The sequence below is a fragment of the Myotis nattereri genome, assembly GCF_964212035.1.
Source record: "Myotis nattereri genome assembly, chromosome: 12".
In the NCBI taxonomy this organism is placed as follows: Eukaryota; Metazoa; Chordata; class Mammalia; order Chiroptera; family Vespertilionidae; genus Myotis; species Myotis nattereri.
The window spans coordinates 38675991-38698134 of NC_138087.1; the positions used below are offsets into that span (position 1 = coordinate 38675991).

At 43.1% G+C, this 22144-nt stretch overlaps 1 pseudogene across 1 annotated transcript; it reads right to left on the reverse strand.

Moving 5' to 3' along the window:
* Positions 1 to 3241: 3241 nt before the first annotated feature.
* LOC308527711 (L-lactate dehydrogenase A chain-like) lies at positions 3242 to 4273 on the reverse strand (annotated as a pseudogene). The gene has a single exon. The product of its transcript is annotated as an L-lactate dehydrogenase A chain-like (transcript).
* Between the last annotated feature and the right edge of the window lie 17871 nt (positions 4274 to 22144).

Below are 22144 nucleotides of genomic sequence, written 5' to 3' on the forward strand. Positions count from 1 at the left end.
AGACAGCAGCTTGTGAAACCAGCCCTTCTTTGTGGGTAGAGGATTAGTTAAGGATCCTGGTCCTGGGAACCAAGAAGGGGAGGGTAATCTGTTCATGCCTATTACAGAGCTTAGGGGGAGAAGTTTCAGTGTCAATCTGGAGAATGTCCATGAGGGCCAGAGCGAGAGGCCCTGCAGTCAAGGGCACCAGCCCCTGACTTGGAGATGAAGTCTTCACCCAGCACGGTCATTGCCCTCTATGTAATGGTCCTAACCTGGGGCAATCTGGAGGGGTCATTATGGAAATGGACTGACGGGTAAGAATATAGTACCTATGTAGAGATATGAAGAGGATTCTCTGAGATAACTAATGCAGGGTGGCGGTGGAGGTGAATGTAAGAAGCCCCCTCCTGCTTCAATGTCAATGTGGAATTCAGTTCATGGAGAGCAGAGCCCTTCACCATTTGGACCCCCGTGTTGGCCTAAATTTATTTCTCAGGCTTGCGGAGTACTTCCCAAGAGGAGAAACCATGACCACTTGTCGAATGACAGCCTCACAAACCTGCTGTGTAGTCCCTCAAGCCACTCCATTATTTTTCTTCCATTTGGCTTCACCCTTTAACCTTAGGATCTGTGTGAGGAACCAGGTTTTAGGAATAATTATTTCCAGTGGAATTCCTGTTTATCAAATGAGGGGGAAAGCTTTATATAGTACTAGAGGCTCGATGCACGAAGATTCATGCAAGAATGGATGGGCCTTCCTTCCCCTGGCTGCCAACACTGCCTTTGCTCCAACCCAGAGCCGCCTTTCCACCTTCCCATGCTGCCCAGAGGCCCAGAGCACTGGGGCAATTTGCAAAGCCTGCGTCGTCGCCATGGCAATGACACAAGCATCCTGCCCTGCCCCGGCCGCTCGGTGCCTACGTATGCAAATTAATCTGCCAGCTTTGTTGGGTTACTTTGCATACTCACTCCTGATTGGCTGGTGGGCATCATGAAGGTATGGTCAATTTGCATCTTTCTTTTTTATTAGTGTAGATAAGAGTTTTCACAGGCGTATTTCCTATCAAATCAGTTTTGGGTCCATAGTGAGGAATCTTTTCTGGATTAAATTGTTTAATTGTTTTGAAGATGCTGACCTGAAATCAGAGTAGACAAAAACAATTTTAGAAGAGTTGAAATTCTAACCCTTAGTAGTAGAAAACAGAGCTGAGCCCTGGCCCCACATTTTTATATATACATTTCAATGAGCTGCTGCTATAGCCTAAACAGTGATTGCTCCCCTATCCCCCCGCCCCAGGGGAAATTTGGGAAATGTCTGGAGACTTTTTTCCCCTCTATTTTTAAAAATTGTGGCAAATACACATAACATAAAATTTATCATTTTGACCATTTTTAAGTGCACAGTTCAGTGGCATTAAGTGCATTCACACTGTTGTGCTCCCATCACCACCACCTACTCACAGAACTCTTTCCATCTTGTAAAACAGAAACTGTGCCCATTAAACAATAACTTCCTATTCCTTCCTCCCCCCAGACCCTGACAACCTCCATTCTACTTTCTGTATCTATGAATTTGATCACTCTAGGCACCTCACATATATGGAATTATAGTGTCCGGAGGCATTTCTGATTGTCACAACTGGGGACGGGGTGCTACTGGTGTTCTGTGGGTAGAGGCCAGGGATGCTGCTCAAAATCCTGCAATACACAGAATACCCCACGACACAGTGGAATCGAAGCCCAAATGTCAATTGAACTGAGGTTGAGAAACCCTGAACTAGAAGAGCTTCATTTAAATTTCAAGCTAAGCATATTAATCAATAGGTACTAGTTACGCTGCAGTAATAAACAACCTCCAAATCTTCAATTTAACACAAAAATATTTTATTTTGAGCCAGCCACTCAGCCATGGTGAAGTGTACAATAGCTTCTAAAACTTCCATGGAAGTGTGCACATTACATTACTTCCATTTACATTGTATTGGCAAGATCAAATCACATGCCCATGTTAGAAAGGCAACCACCACACATAGCAATGAAAAATAAACCTCATGGGGTATCATCAACTTGCTATGCTAGTATCCAGGACAAGCCTTTCAGGAGGAAAACTCAGACTGCATGTCAAGGGTAGCTGTGGCTGCACGTGCTGTCCCCAGAGTCATTCACTAACTTCCTTATTCTGCAACTTCATGTCTGGCTGCCACACTGGCCTCTGCTTCGTCTAGGTTTTATGTTTGCTTTTGTTTCGTCTCCTTTTCGGAGCTTTAGCTTACCTACTTCTTTAACCACAGTCCCACCTCTTCCTTTGGCCTCAGCATGAATATGCTGTAATCTGAGGCAGCTGTGCCCAGTGCATCCTGCTGCTTCCTGGAATCTCTGTCTTCATAACTTTGGCCTAAAGCCTTTTGCATTATATTGTTGATTCCCTTTTTTAAAAAAATATACTTTTATGGTCATGGCAAAATTGAGCAGAAAGTACAGAGATTTCCCATAGACCTTCTACCCCTGCTCATGCATAACCCACCAGAATGGCATATTTTTACAGTTGATGAACCTACCCTGACACATCATCACCCAAAGTCCATGGTTTACATTATGGTTCGCTCTTGGTGTTGTACATTCTATGGCTTTTATGAATGTATAATGACGTGTGTAGCATTAAAGTATCATCCAGCGTGGCTTCACTGCCCTAAAAATCCTCTGCGCTTTGCCTGTTCATTGCTCTCTCCCCAAAGCCTCTGGCAACCACTAACCGTCTTTCTGTCTCCGTAGTTTTGCCTTTTCCAGAATGCCATAGAGTTAGTCATATGGCATGTGGCCTCTTTAGATTGGCTTCTTTCACTTAGTAATATGCTCTTAAGGTTCCTCCATGTCTCTTATGGCTTCATAGCTCATTTCATTTTAGTCCGGAGTAATGTTCTATTATCTTGATGTACCACAGTTTATTTTTCCATTCACCTACTGAAGGACATCTTGGTTGCTTTCAGATGATTAGCTACTTTCCAGAAAGTGATTTAGCTGAGAAACTATACTGAGACCCCAATGATTTGAAAGAAATTTGAAATATTTAAATGAGTAAGTTGTTATACTCCATCCAATAGGTAATTTAAAATAAAGCCTGGGGGTTTTTCATCTTCACTGCACACTTTCTTCATGTCTCTGTCAAATATGAGAGAGGCCTCACCTGGTACAGAGTAACACATCTTCCTGCCCACTGATCCTGCTTCACCCTTCGCAGCATTCATCACCATCGGCTGTATTACACATTCCTTTGTTTATCTTCCTTTCTAGATCGTAAGATCCATGAGAGCAAAAATCTGCTCATTAACATGCTTCCAGAGCCTAGATAAATGTCTGGTCCATAGTAGGTCTTCACAACGTCTGGGATTCCATTCTGTCCCAAGATGCAAGGAATACTAAGGAAGATGTAGTCTTTTATTCCATAAAGACCCTCAGTTGTGGTAGAAATTGGATGCACCCGCCTAAGATTCTTCATCATACTTTCTGCGAAATCTGCCACAGGTAGGCCAGTGGCCCAGGATGTGTAGCCTTTCAGTTTGATCACCTCATAAGCACTGACACCCGTTTGTGGAACTTGTTTCCACTGTTTCTGATCGGCATCGGTGCCTAAATCAGGGCGCAGATTCTTTAGGGAGACACCAGCACCATCCACTCCACTCCTCCACACAGGCACACTAGAGTCTCCATGCTCCCGAGGACCCACTCATGACAGCTCAATGGTCGAACTCCCAGCCTTTCCCCCATTAGGTAAGGGAAGCCCGCTGAATCCAGATGGCAACCACTTCCAATAACATGGTTTTATTTTTGAAGGCCGCTTAACTTCCAAGCCACGTAGGTCAAGACAGCCACTGGGTTGGAAACAACAAGACATTTGCAGTTGGGACTGTATTACACAACGTTAGGAATGATGCATTTGAAGACGTTCACGTTACCCTGGGCCACATAAAGGCGGCTTTCTCCTTCCTGTGGAAGTGCCCCGCTGGGGTATCAACCAGCTTGGCGTTCGCAGTCACACTGTAGTCTTTGCCAGAGACAATTTTTGGTGTTCTAAGGAAAAGGCTGCCGTGTCGGACATCCATCAGCTCTCCCTTTACTTTGTCTTCTATGGCACCAACAAGAGCAAGTTCATCTGCCAAGTCCTTCCTTAGGATACCGACGGCACAAGCCATGCCAACAGCACCCACCCCAACGACTGTCATCGTATTCCGGGGGCTCTGTTCTTCCTTAAGCAGAGTCACCATCAGCTGGTCCTTGAGGTTGCCATCTTGGCCTTGGAACCCCAAGGGCCTGGGAGTGCATGGTGGGCGGGCGTCGGTGGCGCGCTGCGTTGGATGCAGACTCCGCGGCAGCTGCTCGGGTAACAAGTCAGAAGTTTCACGTTGGCACCGTTTTGAGTAGCAGGATGAAGTCTCGGGGATGAAGTCTCGGGGATGAAGTCTCGCGATGCCCGCTCGGCGCCGCTGGGTCCGAGAACCCTCCTGGGTCCACGCAGTCACGCTCCCACGCTCCCGCGGGTCCTTTGGCAGCCGCCGTGTTGGTTGCTGGCGCACCGCCCGCCTGTGTTCACAGAGAGAAGCCATAAGGTGCTTGTTCCTAGAGTGGGAAGGTTAATGGCAGCCTAACGCTACCTCACAACGCCGACGTCATTCACCTCCCTTCACGTCATCACGCGGGCATTGGGTGAGTGCGGGGCGGTGAGGTGAGAGGGAGGGGGCTCACGCACAGTATGTTTTAGTATTGCTGGTGGTGGTTCATATCTCACGGTGCCTCATGGAGAAAGTAAACTTCATCACAGGCACGTATGTGCAGGGAGAACAGCACACCCAGGGTTGGGACCCCCTGGTTTGGGGCTCCCGCTGGGGCCTAGGGTCGCGCCCCCCGCAGGTACAGGGGGGACCGCCGTCTACCAAGCGCCACGCGGCCGGGTAGACAGGGTGTAGGTTCGTGGGGCCGCAGAAAACAGGAGCTTCCACTTTCAGAGGAACGAACGTAGGTTTATGTAGATAGGGACATGCTGGATACAAAGGGCTGGAATAAATGAGCCCTCGTTCACATAAAATAATAGAACATTTTAATAAAAGTCAATATTTTTTTCTTGAACAGTAACTTACCAGACACTGAATAACTGCACAAAATTAATAAGCGTAACTCAAACAAACCTATTTTTCTTGTTCTCCAAAAGCGAAATATTTCCTGTTGCGCACACCAAGCAAGTCAGAACAACAAGGCTAATGGCGTGGCCATCGGCTCTAGAATATTCGCTGCTGGTATTAGTGGGGAGAAATGGTGCGCCTGCGCCTAAGGCACGTGAGGGAGGTGAATGCAACATGATTACAGTAATCAGTCATCAGCAAACGGTGTAGTTCGTGATTAATAATGATGTGTAACAGGATATTATAAAAATTAAGTTACAACATTTTTATTAAACGTTTCTTGCATACCGTTATATTGGCTGGGCCGCAAAAATATTCCTTGTGGGTCACATGCGGCCACGAGTTTGACATGCTTGATCTACACAATCCAAACCTAGGCTGTCTGGCCGCAGGTCTGGAGACTACTCTGCCGTCAGCGTTCCCCAGGTGGGTGCTAGGCACGTGCACACTCCGCGCCCCTGCCACCACGCAGGCCGCAGGCTGCCCCACGTGCTGGGATGGAGCCCTGGGGGCAGTGGGAGGGGAGTGGTTTTAACAGACAGGTGCGTGGGGGATTGAAGATTTCGGGATGGGACTCAGGACTTTGGAAGGCAGGTGCTGGAGATGAGGGCGGGGCCTCCCTGGCACAGAAGCACCTCCAGGACTGTTTCAGGGAAAGGCCGAGGGGACTAGAGTATTTCGTGGGGTGAGGAGGCAGAGAGGGAAGCTTGAGGGCATCGGGTGGAGGTGCTGAGGCCGGGTGGAAGAGTTTTGAGTTCTGTTTGTGGAGAGGAACTAACAATGCAAGAATGGCAGACTGGAAAGGATGTAGAGATAATGGAATTCCGGCTCCTTGTTTACACAGGGGGAAACTGAGGCCCAGGTTCACACAGCAGTCAATGGGCAACATTGGGAAATCAGTCACGCAGCAGGCAGAGTCTGCAGCATAGTCAGGCACCTGTGATAACCCCTGGTGGCAGGAGCTGAGGGTCCACGGGTGGAAGGGAACACAGTCCGCCCGGGTCTGGGGCAGACGGGGCTCGTGGGCACCAGCTGGAACTGAGGAAAGAGTCTGAGGCAGGAGCTGTGCTGTGCCTGGATGTGTCAGGGCAGCAAAGGAAGAGGAACTGGCAGGGATACACGAAAAGAGACCAAAGAGATTGGAAGCATCTGGTGCCAGAGAAATCAAGGCCGGAGAGGATTTCAAGGAGGAGGAGTGGCAGCCAAGGGTTCAAGGCTATTCAGAGTTTGATTTGGTTATGGACCAAGGACATGGCTGTGTGCGTCACTGCTGTGAGAGGCACCCAGACTGTAAGGAGTTGAGGGGAGAAGGGAGGAGAGCAGACGGAGGAGGTCAGCACAGGCAGGGAATTCCAGATGTTGACTGAAGTCAGGAGGATGGGCTCTTGAGGGAGAAACAAGTTAAAGAGTGTCTTTAGGAGAAGGGAGATAGGAGAGTATTTTTTGGCTTAGGGGAATGAGCTAATCTTGCATGATGGGATTAAATTTTCCCTTTTATTTCATCTCTGAGTCTTAGATCTTTCATCTTTAAAACAGGGATAAGGAATGTGTTATAGGCTTGTGAGGATTAAATGGAAAAACACATGTCTAGTGCTTAGTATAATGCCTGGCACATTATAACACGTAATGGACAGTGGTTATTTTTAACATTGTATTACTACACATTTTAGAAGGGCCTATCCCAGTATCTTGCAGCCTAAAAAGGATTACATTTTAAATCTTGTTATCTTGTGTCACTTTATGGGGTACATTTGATTAATATATATGGTTTCACATATTTTGAAAGATTGGGCTGGAAACAGGCCCAAAGAAGCATTCTTTTTATTGCTCATGTACATGTGGAAATTATACATTTTAATTGTGTTATTATATGAGCCAATTGCCTCCTCACAGGTGATGGTGGGAGTTCACCCTCTCGGGAGAGGGAATTTGGTTTTGGATTTATTACTTACATCTGCAAAAGGAGTAAGAAAGACTAAAATAGGACACTTTCTGATAAGCAATTTGACTTTTTCTTTTTTCATTTTGATCTGAAACCTGTAGTCCAAGATTGAGGTAATTTTTCTTATTTTGAAAAAAGTAATTTTCCATACGTGGGAATGATCTTGTTTAAGCAAGGATAAGTCATAGATGAATCCATCTATGCCTTTTCTCTTGGAGGAATACATCTGTGCCTTTTGGTGTGAACTTCATGAAAAAGAAAAAAAAAAAAGCCCACAAGGCACACTACACACACACACACACACACACACACACACACAGTATGTGTGTGGGGAATTTCCGGGAAACCAAAGGGCAAAATCTTTTTCTTTTTAAAGAAGACACCTATGATACCAGCTAGCCAGCACAGCCACATGGCACGGGAAGGAATTAGTTATAGTCCTAAAAGAGGGATAAATGCATTGGTGTCAGATTAACCCCAGCAAACAGTTTTGCTTAGTTTGAAATACTCTGACTCAAAAGCATGCTGATTTCAGCGTGAGAAATAGATGTGTAAGATGACTTCTCAATAATCAGAATGTAGTGGTTGCATCTTAGGTGGGCGAAATACAACATGGATAGGTCTTAAAAACATAATGTTGAGTGCAACAATGAGAAAAATAAGGATTTATGATGCCATTATGTAATCTAAAACCACGTACACACACCAAACATCCCAGCCTATTCTTGTAGAGATATATGTATATTTACTAGAGAAGTTGCCTAAGAGGTAGGGGGGCATCACTGTTAGGATCAGAGATAAGAGAGAAAAAATCTATAATAATAAAAGCGTAATATGCTAATTAGACTGGATGTCCTTCCTTCCAGACAAAGGTGTACCTCAGCAGAGGTGGCAGAGACCCCCGGCCGTGGCGGTGGCGGGTGGGGGGCTGGGGCCAAGGCCCTCGCACGAATTTCATGCATCAGGCCTCTAGTAAAAATATAAGAGAGGGGCTATGCACAGGCTGATAATGATAATGTGCTATGAGTTGAATATGATTTTTTTTTTAAATTAAATCTTTATTGTTCAGATTATTACATTTGTTCCTCTTTTTTCCCCCCATAACTCCCCTCCTCCCAGTTCCCGCCCCACCATCCGCAATCACTCCCCACCCACTGTCCTCATCCATAGGTGCACGATTTTTGTCCAGTCTCTTCCCGCATCTCCGACACCCCTTTCCCCCCCAAGAATAGTCAGTCCATTCCCTTTCTATGTCCCTCATTCTATTATAATCACCAGTTCATTCTGTTCATCGGATTATTTATTCACTTGATTCTTAGATTCACTTGTTGATAGATGCATATTTGTTGTTCATAATTTGTATCTTTACCTTTTTCTTCCTCTTCCTCTTCTTAAAGGATACCTTTCAGCATTTCATATAATCCTGATTTGGTGGTGATGAACTCCTTTAGCTTTTCCTTATCTGTGAAGCTCTTTATCTGACCTTCAATTCTGAATGATAGCTTTGCTGGATAAAGTAATCTTGGTTGTAGGTTCTTGGTATTCATCACTTTGAATATTTCTTGCCACTCCCTTCTGGCCTGCAAAGTTTCTGTTGAGAAATCAGCTGACAGTCGTATGGGTATTCCCTTGTAGGTAACTGAGTTTCTTTCTCTTGCTGTTTTTAAGATTCTCTCTTTATCTTTTGCTCTTGGCATTTTAATTATGATGTGTCTTGGTGTGGTCCTCTTTGGATTCCTTTTGTTTGGGGTTCTCCGCGCTTCTTGGACCTGTAAGTCCATTTCTTTCACCAGGTGAGGGAAGTTTTCTGTCATTATTTCTTCAAATAGGTTTTTAATATCTTGCTCTCTCTCATCTTCTGGCACCCCTATAATTCTGATGTTGGTACGCCTGAAGCTGTCCCAGAGGCTCCTTACACTATCCTCGCATTTTTGGATTCTTTTTTCATTTTGCTTTTCCGGTTGGGTGTTTTTTGCTTCCTCGCATTTCAAATCATTGACTTGATTCTTGCGCTCCTCTGTTCTGCTGTCGGGAGTCTGTATAATATTCTTTATTTCAGTCAGTGTATGCTTAATTTCTAGTTGATTCCCCAATATAACATCGAGGGTCTCATTAGTTTTCTTGTAGATCTCATTAAGTTTATCGGCGGCTTCTAAACAGTTCTTGAGAGACCTTAAAAGTGTGGTTCTGAACTCTAGATCTTCCATTGACAATTTTGTCCTGTTTCTTTGTCTCCGCATTTTGTTATGCTTCCTTGGTGCACCCCCTAGTGGTCTTTGTGCGCAGTCTTATAGTTAAATCTTGTAGCTAATTCCAGGGAGGGTTTGACCTCCAGGCCAAGTGGCTATGAGAATCAGCTGTGTCAGCAGTGAGAGAACTTCTGTCCTCTAGGGAGGTGCTAATCTGGCGTTTGCCTGAGGCTATCCGGCAAATGCCTTTGTGCAGGGCTTGGGCGGAGCGGGTCGCACAGTATCAATAGGGTGGGCCGGAGAGAGCAGTGATGGCGGCTCTCAGTCCTGTCCCCAGGGGCTCTGCCTCTCTGAGTCCCAGCACCCGCTGCAAAGCTCGGAGAGAAAGCTGCACTCGCTCTGACCGAAGCCAGGCAGTCCCGCTTCTCCCGTTTGAGTCTGGGTCCCTAAAGACTCGCCCGGATCTGGAGCTCAGAGTCTGCGACTCCCTCCCGATTGAAAACGCCAACCGCGCCCTCCGCCGCCAGCCCGCTCTACGCACTCCGCACCTCAGAATTTGACTTCAGCACTGCGCCTCCTCTGAGTGTCCGTATGCGTTTCTCTTTCCTCCTAGTTGTAGGACTTCCACTCAGCCAGCGTTCCAGTGGTTCTGGGTGATGTCCGTTCTGTCTTTTAGTTTCACTTTTGAAGTAGTTGTTCAAAGCAGCAAACTCCGGCGTTAACCTATGCCGCCATCTTGGTTCTCTCCTGAATATGATTTTTAAAAGGAGAAATCTTTTAGTTTGTGTTTTCTTTGTTGCCATATAATCAATCTGATGCAAAGGCAAAGAACTTGCAGGCAAACATGTGGTCCTCATGGTGACATGGGTTTCAGGGAATTCCTCAGAGCAGTTTTGGGTGGTGGCTTCCTGAGGGGAAAACAAAGAAGCTGTGGTTTCAGCCAAATGTCAGAATCAGGGCACCACCTGCTTTATAACTTCAGGGGACGCCCTTCACACGCCGATGACTGCCCCCCGCCCGCCTGGGTGGGGCCTGAGCCTGACTCCCTCAGGGCTCTTCCAGGGCTGTATCCCAGGATATTTGTACAACTTAGGTTTAGACCTCGTTCTGGTGGGAAAGTTATTTTATGAGAACAAAAACAAGCAATTTGGGAACATTTTTACAGTGAGAGAAATATGATTATATGAGAGCACAGATGAAACACTTTACTTTTTTTTTTTTTTGGTTCATGATGGTGAGAAGGCTAAAAAGGGCTAATTCTAAAATCAAGTAACCCTGATATTTTGGGGGCTAGCAATTGGAATCCATGCCAGCAAGTAACCTATAATTAAGTCATTGCCTCCTTCCCAGAAGCTGGTCTTGCAGAACCTGTTACAGAGGCCATAAAACTGTGAACAGTGCACTGCTCTGGAGGAGGGTTATTAACGCTGGCGCTAGGCCAAACCATCAGATATGGCCTGGAGACCCCCCAACACCTGAGGGCTTTCTTGCAAGGCCCGTGAAAAGGACTGGAAACATAATCCATATTTTCGGGACAAAAGAAGCCCCCTGCATGTTTCTATACTCAGATTTGGAAGCTATTCCCTGAGTCCACTGGCGTAATTAAACAGTGTCTCTCCATTTCTTTAAAGCGTCACTTGGTTTTTCTTGGGTCTTCTGCAACAATGGTGGGATAGGAAGAACCTTAATTCGCCTCCTCCAATGGACTTAACAAATATACAACTGTATATGGGACAATTCCCTCTGAAAGAGACCTGAAAATCAGGTGATCAGAGCCTCCAGAACAAAGGATAAAAGATTGCATGGAGATGGAAGGAGAGGCAGAGATATCCTCTTGCGCAGGGGATGTAGGGGTGTAGGGGCCGGGCGTGACCCACATTCCAGTAGCTACGATCCACAAACAGGAGGGATTTCAAAAGTACGGAGGTTTTTCCTGAGGAGAGAGGGATTCTAGTTCCCTACCCCTTAGATTCTACACAGGAGAGACAACTCCCCCCCGCCCCCCCGAAAAAACAAAACAAAACAAAACACCTGGGTTTTGTCTACCTTAACATTTTATAGTTAAACCTTTTTTACCCTTAAGATGCTTGCTTCAACTACAGCTTGTATGTGGAGCTAGAAAAGTTCTTGGAAAGAGTTGAGCGTTGATCTTGTATGGTCCATCTAGCTAGCAGGGATTCTCTAAATGTGGTCCTGGCAATAGCAGCATTAGCATGGAACTTGTTGGAAATGCAAAATCTCAGGCTCCATGGGGATCTCCTGAACCAGAATCTCTGGGAGTGGGGACAGACTATCTGGTTTAACAAGCCCTCCAGGTGGTTCTGTGGCAAAGTTCTAGGATCACTGATCTAGAACTGATCCCTGTGTTTTAATGTGGCTGTACAGCCTTTCCTCACTTGTAACCTGCCATCTTTTTATTAGGACTAAATTACCTAAGCCAAACCCCAGACACTTACATTGGAATCCCTGGGAGGCAGAGCCTAGGCATCAGTATTTCTTATGTCTCCACAGATGGTTCTCATGTACTGAGAACAAATGACTTACCCTCCTCTGGGCTTCAATTCCCTTACCCATCAAATTACAGGACTGTGCAGGCTCTCTTTAGAGAACCACTGATCTAGACCAGGGCTTCTCAAACTTTAATGTGCACCTGAATCAACTGGAATCTTGTTAAAATTCAGAATCTGAATGAGTAGGCATGGGGTGGGGCCTGAGCTTCTGCATTTTTGAAAGCCTCCAGGGCACACTGATACTTCTAGATTGCCAACCATACTTGGAGAAACAAGGATCTGGGAGCAGGGGAAAGAGCATTATCTGAGGGGTCATGGTTATCTTTCTGTGGATAAATATTTAAAAAATTTAATAGCTGTGAATTTATTGTTAGGAATACTTTACTTACAGCAAGTGTTGTGGCCTTTGATAGATAGCAGTGATAAAGCTGGCTTTTAGGAGTAAGCCCATTTAAATAAATAATAATAGAAGTATATGACAGAGCAAAATTATGAAGATAGGATGACTCAAGTTATGGAAATGCTGAGAAGGCAGATGCAAAAAGAGCTATGAGAGCTGATAAAAAGCAACCCTTGATGTTGATTGGCTGAGTGAGACTATATGTTGGATCATTTATGGGGTAAGCATTCTGCAATACTTATGGACTGGGTGGCAGAAGTCATTATTCAAAAAATATTTATTGAGTGCCTGCTTTGCACCAGTTACTCTTTTGGTCACTGGGGGGAGAGACAGAAACTCATTATGTCCACAAGAAAATTATAAGAGGATAAGAGGTCATGAAATAAATTTCTGCACTTTTCATTTAATATTTCACTATAAAAATGAAAAAAATGTCTTGTTCACTAACAGCCAGGAAAGCTGTCTTAACACAGTAATTCATTCATACACAAATCAAAATCAGGGTGAAGGAAAGTTCTGGCAACTTCTCCTGGATAGAGCATGTTTAGTGGACATGGGGAAAGGAGTTGGTTTGCTCCTTTCCACATGGGCTAATTTCTTGAACTAGCTAAATGGTCTTTATGTCCTATGCTACCAGGATGCCTTGTGACAGCCCATGTGGACAGAGCTCAATGAGTGTGAAAAAGAAGTCACTGACTCTGATTCAAAATAAAATTTCTAAATAATGAGGCAGGAGCACAGCACAATTCAGTGATACCTGTGACCCTGGACCTCTGTCCTTGAACATGAATGGGAACTGCCAACTGGTCATTTTCCCTCTTATTTCTATACGACATTGGGAACAAATAACTTACCCTCCTCTGATCTTAAATGCCCTCCCCCATCAAATAACAGAATTGGGCAGTCGCTAAGTTCTCTTTAGGCATAGCATTTTGATACCTATGATTTTAAAGTTGAGAAGGTCATCTAATGGAGAGTATGTGGGGCAGACTGGGGGGAGGGCCCTTATTAAAGGTGTAGGCAAACTCTGAATTGTAAGAATTGCATTTTATAATAATATCTTTGCCGAACCAAGGTTTACAGAGAAATAGGCACGTTAAAAATAAAATAAAACAAGACTTTGTTTGAACTTAATAATAATCTGATTCTTTTCTTTGATTTGAGGAGGTTAAGGCTGTTGAGAATATGACCTGAATTAGGTCGACCCAGCCAGAGTGAAGGTATAGTCAGTGTTTGATGAATTTAAATAATGTAGCCAATGAAAAGTATAATTTAACTCTTTGTCACCAACACACATATAGGAATGGACAAACACACACTTCCCATTCTTAACTGTGAGGTTTGTGGAATTGGAATGCAGCCATAATTGCTTGTGCCTGTCCACTCTGGCTTGCTTGAATGCAGAGGCATGGAGAGGCCCTTTCTAGCCAAGTCTCCCTTGCTTCTAACCTGCCATCTGGAGACAGAGGTCTAAGATTGATCTTGCTTAACCAAGAAGGAGCCAAAGGGAGGATGGAGGTCTGATTGATGGCTTTGTTGCTTGATGTGGAAAAGAAACAGACTGGCAGAATTTGTGTATAATCCCTAAGGAGAAAGTGTCTTTGTGCTGTATTTCTTTTTGACCTGAAACCCCAAAAGCAAGTTAGTTAGAAATTGGAAGAGGCAGTTCCAGAGTCTGGATTTATTTGAGTTGGGGGAGGGGGAGGGAAAGCCTTGATTACAAAGGAATAAATGCTTTAGGCATATGCACCAGATATAATGCAGGATTTCCTGGTCTGTCTTTCTAGGCACCAGGAGCCTCTGATGAAATCAGTTATCTCAATTGGGAGTTACTCCTTATCGTGTAGCAGAGCCTGATATTAAAATTTCCTGCCCAGGAGTTGCTGGAATCCGTGTGTTCCCTTCATGTGATGACAAAATGATTGCACTAGCTTCCTGTCACCAGCGTAATCTTTCTGCAGAGACTGGGGGAGGTCAGTCTTTCTGATGAGCCAGGTCCCCAGCTTGCTTTTCCTTGCTGACGACACACCAGCTTGGCTGCACTTAACAGCTCTTACTGTAAGTGGTGCTGTTGGACCATTTCCTCGTGTGCACTTCCTTTTGGTACCATAAGTGCATTCAGAGGACGATTTGATATTAAAAGAATCGTTCCTTGTGACTAGTAGAATAAACTTTCTTCATATGATACTTTCTTCTTACTGTCCCCTTCTAGTTTGCATGCCTGAGATTTCTCTTACGTGCAATAAAAAATTAATACAGCAGTACAGAGGATGTGGTGGTGCCCACTGGAAATGTCTGTGTTCAAGTGTGAGAGGAAAGCGGAGGGCTTGAGGATGCCTAGCAGCTGTGGTAGCCAACGGTGCAAATAGATAGTGTAGGGGAAATTGGGGGAGTAGACTACAAATTACAGAAAGCGAGTTGATCATTTATATATAAAGGAAGTAATAAAAGGAAGCCCAGAACGGTGCAGGAAAAGGAGGAAAGATTTGCCTTGATGATTAGCCAGGAGAGGCCATTATGGGCTAATTACATATGGGAAAGCATTGTAGTATGTATGCATGTTTGTGTGTATCTGCATGTAAGAGTATTATTTGTATAATCAAAAAATGGGATTACTTACTTTTCTCTCATGGCTCCTTTCATAAGTCACTGTCCCCTGGCAGGCCTGGTTACTTTTTCCCTAACACAGAACGACAGCTGAGCCTTATAACCCTGGCTCTAAGAAGGTTATGCTATGTAAACATTGCATCTGTAAGTAGCTCACTCCTTAGAGAAAGTGTCATACTTAAAAACTGTGACTCCTTTTTAACTTGCATTCTTTATTTCAGAACAATAAGGGACATTAGGCTTTTATTGGAGGAGTGGGCTTAGTGGCTGATGTAATTGATAAACTTGTTTTTCCTCCATTGTCATCAGCCAAGTTTTTGTGGCACTAATAAAAGGAGAACACTGGGCCTAACTGGTTTGGTTCAGTGGATGGATTGTCGGCCTGTGGACTGAAGGGTCCCAGGTTTGATTCCGGTCAAGGGCACATGCCAGCTTGATCCCCTGGTAGGGGGCGTGCAGGAGGCAGCCTACCAATGATTCTCTCATCGTTGATGTTTCTCTCTCATTCTCCCTCTCCTTTCCTATCTGAAATCAATAAAAATATTTTAAAAAAGGAGAACACTGGATTGGTACCCCCTGCATAGCATCCTGGGACCAGTTTTTACAGATTGCAAATGCAGGAGCTTTGGTCTCGGGAAATCTGGCAGGAGAGGGTGGTATACCTATTTCCTTCTGCCACACTTTTGGTGAAAGGAATTAGACTTTTAAGTCAGGAAATTCAGCAAGATGAGTTAGAACTTTGCACAAAAGCAGTGCAGGAATTGCAGCTGGTTGGACATATGATATGGAAATGTCTTGCTAAATCAAGGTCGGTGGAATGTTGCTCTCCTGGCGGGCTCCGTTTCTCCTCTTGCTATCTGTGCATTTCATGTAGAATGGAGCAAGCAGGAAGCATCAGCATCACTTGCTTATGGAAAGACCTGATGATTCAGATGTTTTTCATTAGGAACTGGGTGTGGGCTTTTTTCAAGTTAAACTAAAGCTGCAGTTCTAGCAGGAAGAGCCTCCCCTATCTGTGTTTTCTGTTTCTGGATACTCTTCCTTGGAGAGCCAGATTTCAGCAGGAAGGGTTGTTAATGGTGGGTTTTGTGCAATGGAAACCCTATGGGAAGAGTAGGAAAACGGTAGAAACAGGAGGTTATGTCATGGACTTCAGCACTTTTAGAAGCCATTGATTTTAGCAACACATTTTCCTAATGGATGACTGATTTTTCTGGTTGTGCAAACAGTATCCAAATTATCAGGCAAATATTTGGCTCAGGAACAAATATTTTTGCCATATTGAGCCAATCACCTGTGCTTCCCAAGGTAAGGTGACTTTTCCTTTCCCTCCATCTTGTAATTTGTGCTTGTTGGGAGTAAGCTTCCTGTGGGTCCTGCGGATTGGCTTCACTGTTACCTGTAGGAAGCTCTAAACATCCTTTTCAGACAGAAACACACTTTGGCTAATTGTTCCTGAGTTCACATTTGGTTGGTTGGTTTGTTTTTGCCCCAGGATGCATGGGGCTTTCCTGGGGGAGAGCTAGCTTTGCTATATCAAGAACTTGAGGCTGGGGGAGGGGGAGTGCTGCTCAGGACTAAGCATACAAACTGGCAGGTGTTTAGGTGGGTGATCTTGGTTAACTCAGAATCTTCAGATTCTCATGGGGGAAAATTAGCCACCCACACTCTGCTTGGCAATGTGTGCCCTTGGTTGAAACAAGACCCAGATTGAATGTTGGATGAAGAGACCAAATCAATATTCATCATCATTTAAAAGATTTTTTTTATTGATTTCAGAGAGGAAGGGAGGGAGATAGAGATAGAGATAGAAACATCAGTGATGAGAGAGAATCATTGATGGGCTGCCTCCTGCACACCCCCTACTGGGGATCGAGCTGGTAACCGGGCATATGCCCTGACCAGGAAATGAACCAAGAGGTCACTGTTCATAGGATGACACTCAACCACTGAGCCATGCTGGCTGGGCTTCATTATCACTAAAAACAACTTAGATTGGTTGAAAAAAATCTATCATAGATCTGATCACAAATCAGTGACTGAACCTGAGAGAATAGAGTTAAGGGGAAGCCATTAGGTAGGTTTTCTTTCTCATATGCTATCTTGCCTTTCAGTTTCTTATTCCCATTCCTTAAGGATGCCCCCTGGCCACGCTCTCGGACCCTTTCCTCAGTGCCTGGACTGTGGAAGAGGAACCCACGATTTCACAGTGTTAGGATATATTTAGCCTCCCAAGATTTCCATTTTAGGGAACTCTAGGATAAGAGCAGGTCACTCTAAGCTCTTAGTAAAAATTTGAAATGGTAGAATTTCTTATGAAAAGGGGAGATATTTTTGGACGAAAGAACTTTCCAAATGAGCCTGTTTCTTTGATGCTTAACATATGCCTTCAATTAATTCTTATTCTTCTTTAATTCAGATAATACATGCCATAGTTAAGAGATTTGAATCCAAAATTTGCCATTAACTAGCTATGTGACCTTGGGCAAGTCACTTAATCTCTCCAGGCCTCAATTTTATCACGTGAAATGGAAGAAATAATAAGCTTTTCAAAGAGTCTTTATAAGCTGCAAATGAGGACACACACACACAATCTCCTTGTTCTGATAAGCATTAGGATATTCTGTAACATTTAGTTTCCTCCAGGGAAATCAATAGAGACTGGGATGGAATACTTTTTATTTTGTATTTTTTGAATTTTTAGCCATATAAATGTATCACCTACATAAAAAATTAAAATTAAAATATCTGTAAATTACCAGGAATTTGTTAATATAAAGAAATGTCACCTTACTGGTGTCTCATTTATGCAGTACAAGTCACTGATGAGCGAGTGCTTCACAGAACTGATCTCATTTCATCCTTACACGTGTTGTGTGAAGAAGGTGCTCTAGACTCAGTCTAGAGCAGTGGTTCTCAATCTTCCTAATGCTGCGACCCTTTAATACAGTTCCTCATGTTGTGGTGACCCCTAATTTCATTGTTACAAACTGAACATAATTAAAGCATAGTGATTAATCACAAAAACAATATATAATTATATATGTGTTTTCCGATGGTCTTAGGCGACCCCTGTGAAAGGGTCGTTCGACCCCCAAAGGTGCTATGACCCACAGGTTGAGAACCCCTGGTCTATAGGGTTCATGGTTGGGATATCAAAGTAAGGGGCTTTGGCAGCTGTAGTCTGTATACATAATAACTTTAAAATATTTTTACTATAAAATATTTCAAACATACAGGAAAATATAGAGTAGTATTTTTCTGTAATTACTTGGAATGTTCTTAAAGGGTGGCCATAGAACTTATTATCCATATTGGGATACTTTTAAGAGAGAAGGGGTTGCTGTTGATAGTTATCCTGGGATTACAGATGTAAATTCAACAGCTCTGGGCAAACTGGGTGGTGTGGTCACCTGGGAACCAAGCATTGCCATGTTGAAGTACCCCCTGCGCCTCTTCCTGGCCCATGTCCCACCCCCTTTCCCTGCCCCAGACAACCATGACGTTGATATGGATGTGCATACTGTTCACAGTTTATGCTCAGGCTACATATATGTGTTATAAACTATACAGAGTGCTCCTATTTGTGTTTCTAAATGTCCCATAAATGGAATCGTATGTTCTCACTTTTTTAAACCGTAAGGCATTTTCCCTTCTTTTCCTGGACAATTAAACAAACTAGGGCCAGGGAATAATGATGTATTAGCTAAGGTTCTTTTGATTGAAAGCAACAGAAACTAATTGTGACTAGCTTAAACCATGAGGGATTTAATGAGGAATATTGGGGCATCTTAAGCATCCATAATTGTGAAAGAGGAGTTTCAGAGTAGCTCCTGGGATATGAGTGACATGTAGCTTTTGAATCGCTCATGCACCCATCATCGATATGGTCAAACCACAGTGGCCCTAGTCTCTGTATGTCTGAGTTCCAGTAGTCAAATTCCAGAGACAGTGAGGGAGAATCCAATTGGGCCAGGCATTCTTTGCTGGGTCAACCCTTTGTATATCATCAGGAATGGAAGATTATGTGATAAGGTCATAACAGCTGAGAACTCACCTCACAGGACTGGGACCCCCAGAGATGGGGAAATTGTTAGCTGGGCAACTAAAGAGTGACAATCACAAGTGAGCAGAGAAAATTTGGAGAGGAGAAGGAAAGCTCTATGGTTATGGTTTCTTCTGAAAAGGAGCAGAGGCAAAGTGTTTCCATTTGGGAATTGCTTCCGTGAATTTCTTGGGAATTTTACATGGACTCCCAAATTCTTGAGAACAGTTGAAATCAAGAAAATTGGATGAAGTATTGTAATTCTCCTGTGAGAATTAAGGCTTATATAATCTGTGTAGAGACCTGACTGGTATGAAGAAATCCACTGATTTGAGATTGAGAGCAAGAGCAGGAACAGTTGATGCACGGATCTGAAGGTCAAGGTCGACATTTCTGGGAACAGGGACAGGAGCAGTAGGAGAGAAGAACTAGTCAGTCTTTCTGTATCTGTTTCTCTCAGTGTGCTTTCATGTCTCTGTCCTCTGCTGATAGCGAGTAAATGTTAATAAGTTTACAGGCATAGTATACTTTTCACAAATCCTGTGAGTGCTGTTGTAAGAAATACCAAGTTTTGGAAGCAAAATATGTCATTAAATTGGCAATTCTGACACCTGCTTCTCTGTGGTGCTCTTACATTTGCCAGGAGACCCATATATTACATTATTTGAATTCTGTTGGAGAGAACAATTGATTTTTTGTGGGGTTAAGAATTTCATTTAAAGAGTGATAGTCTTTAAATATTTGTGGTATTATCTTCCAATTTTTAATTGATCTTAGCATTTATCTTGTTAATGTTCATTTGTTTTTCAAAATGTTTTCTATTACACTGTATCTTTATCAGGTAGATAAAATTTTTATATGTTATTGGATTTTATAATCTTGTCACAATATGTTGATTCATATAGTATTAGCAAACTGTCCACTTGTTATTATATCTTTTCTTAACAGAAGACCATGAAAACTTTTCATATAGAAAAGTTTTACAGAATAATTCTGTGTTTATTATTTTTTTAATCTTCACCCAAGGATACTTTCCTTGATTCTAGAGAGGAAGGGAATGAGAATGAGATAGACAGAGATAGAGAGAAACATTGATGTGTAACATTGATCAGTTGCCTCCCATATGTGCCCCAACCAGGAATTGAACCTGCAATCCAGGTATGTGCCCTGACCAGGAACTGAACCCGAAACCTTTTTTTTTTTTTTAATAACTATATTGTATTGATTTTTTACACAGAGGAAGGGAGAGGGATAGAGAGTCAGAAACATCGATGAGAGAGAAACATTGATTCATCTGCCTCCTGCACATTCTCTACTGGGGATGTGCCCGCAACCAAGGTACATACCCTTGGCTGGAATCGAACCTGGGACCCTTCAGTCCACAGGCCGACGCTCTATCCACTGAGCCAAACCGGTTAGGGCTGAACCCGAAACCTTTTGTTGCACAAGATGATGCTCAACCTGTTGAGCCACCTGACTGGGCTGTGCTTATTCTTATGCTTTCCTGTTATTTTTCAAAAGCATGTAAGTAAAGTGTTATGAAATTTCAGAATAACATAAATTCAGGAGGAATTTTCAGATATTCCATTTACTTATTCCATAATCCCAATGATTAATATCTGTCAGAAGTTTGGACAGTGAAAGGGAATACCATCCTCTATTGGATACTTGGTAGAGTTAAATGATAAAATGTTATTGTGGAGCCATTCTCACTAATGATGCCCCTAAGTCAGACATGTTGGAGGATCTCAGATACATAAAGAGAACTGCTATTAGATAAAAACCTGCTTGATTTCAGTTCCTGCTGAAAGTGGGAAAAATCAGTTCCATGAGAATTGAAAAGTGATCACTTCCTAGGTTCTGAGGAAACATTAGAAACGGGGAAGAAAAATGCCAAAACAATGAAGGTGCTTTTGGCTTCCCTTTGAAGTTGATAACCATGTTTTAGACCAGGGGTGGGCAAACTTTTTGACTAGAGGGCCATAATGGGTTCTTAAACTGGACCGGAGGGCCGGAACAAAAGCATGGATGGAGTGTTTGTGTGAATTAATATAAATTCAAAGTAAACATCATTACATAAAAGGGTACGATCTTTTTTTTCTTTCAGTTTTATTCATTTCAAAGGGGCGTAGTTTGCCCATGGCTGTTTTAGACCATAAAAGCCCAATCATTGGCATCACTTTTGGGTTAAATTAGTGTGTCCTGAAAACACTATGTTAAAATGCAGTTGTGTTCACTATTTACTTGAGTTGATTTTCAAATTAATGTGCCCTCTGTATATGTGCTCTGTGGAAATGAACCTTTCCTGGAAGAATCTCATGGAGAAAATTGTTCGGGCACGGTACATAGAATTGTTGGGGCCAGTGTTCCTGATAAATAGGTAAGTAACATCTGAGCTAGGCCTGGGGTAGGGACTTGGGCTGGGCTAGGGACTTGAGGATGGCATGTGCTCACAACTCCAAAACTGACTGGCTTTGATATCGTAGTATTTCACTGTCAGTCATGCAAATTCTCCCAGACTTCATAGTGAAAAAAATCCATTCATAAGGTAGGAATACTGGATTGTACAGCATACTTGTTATTTAGCTCCATGATATAGATGAATATAAAATAGTTTTTAAGAAATTACTTTATAGCCCTGGCCAGTGTTGCTCAGTTGGTTGGAGCATCATCCCATACACCAAAAGGTGGTGGGGTGGATTCCTGGTCAGTGCACATATCCAGATTTCAGATTTGATCCCCAGTTGGGGCACATGTGGGAGGCAACCAATCTTCCTCCCTCCCTCCCTCCCTCCCTCCCTCCCTCCCTCCCTCCCTCCCTCCTTGTCTAGAGAAAAAAGAAAGGAAAAAAAAGAAAAAGAAATGACTTTAGCTAGTAATGCTAAAATATTTATTCAGATATTAGACATATATTGGGGATCCCTTTCAAAAATCTACCATACCAAAAAAAAAAAAAAACCCAAAGAAAAATTACACGTAGGTTATGATTAAAAATGACTAATGAAATATAATTTATAGAAAATATATTTCTTTTTAATGAATACCTAAATTGTATTTCTTTAACAAAATTCACCTATTCAAAGAGTATAGAGTTTCCTTTAGAAAAGTAAATATTTTTGCCTTTTATAACAGGAGGAACTTTGATAAGGCTTCCTAAAGTTTTTAATAATCTGTTACTATATATCATTGATGTTTCTAGATACTTTGGGGGACACCTGGAAATTAAATCTTCATCTCTAGTTGATCAGTCTTATTATTTTTAGGTAAAACTGAATTAAAAGGAAACTATTGGCTT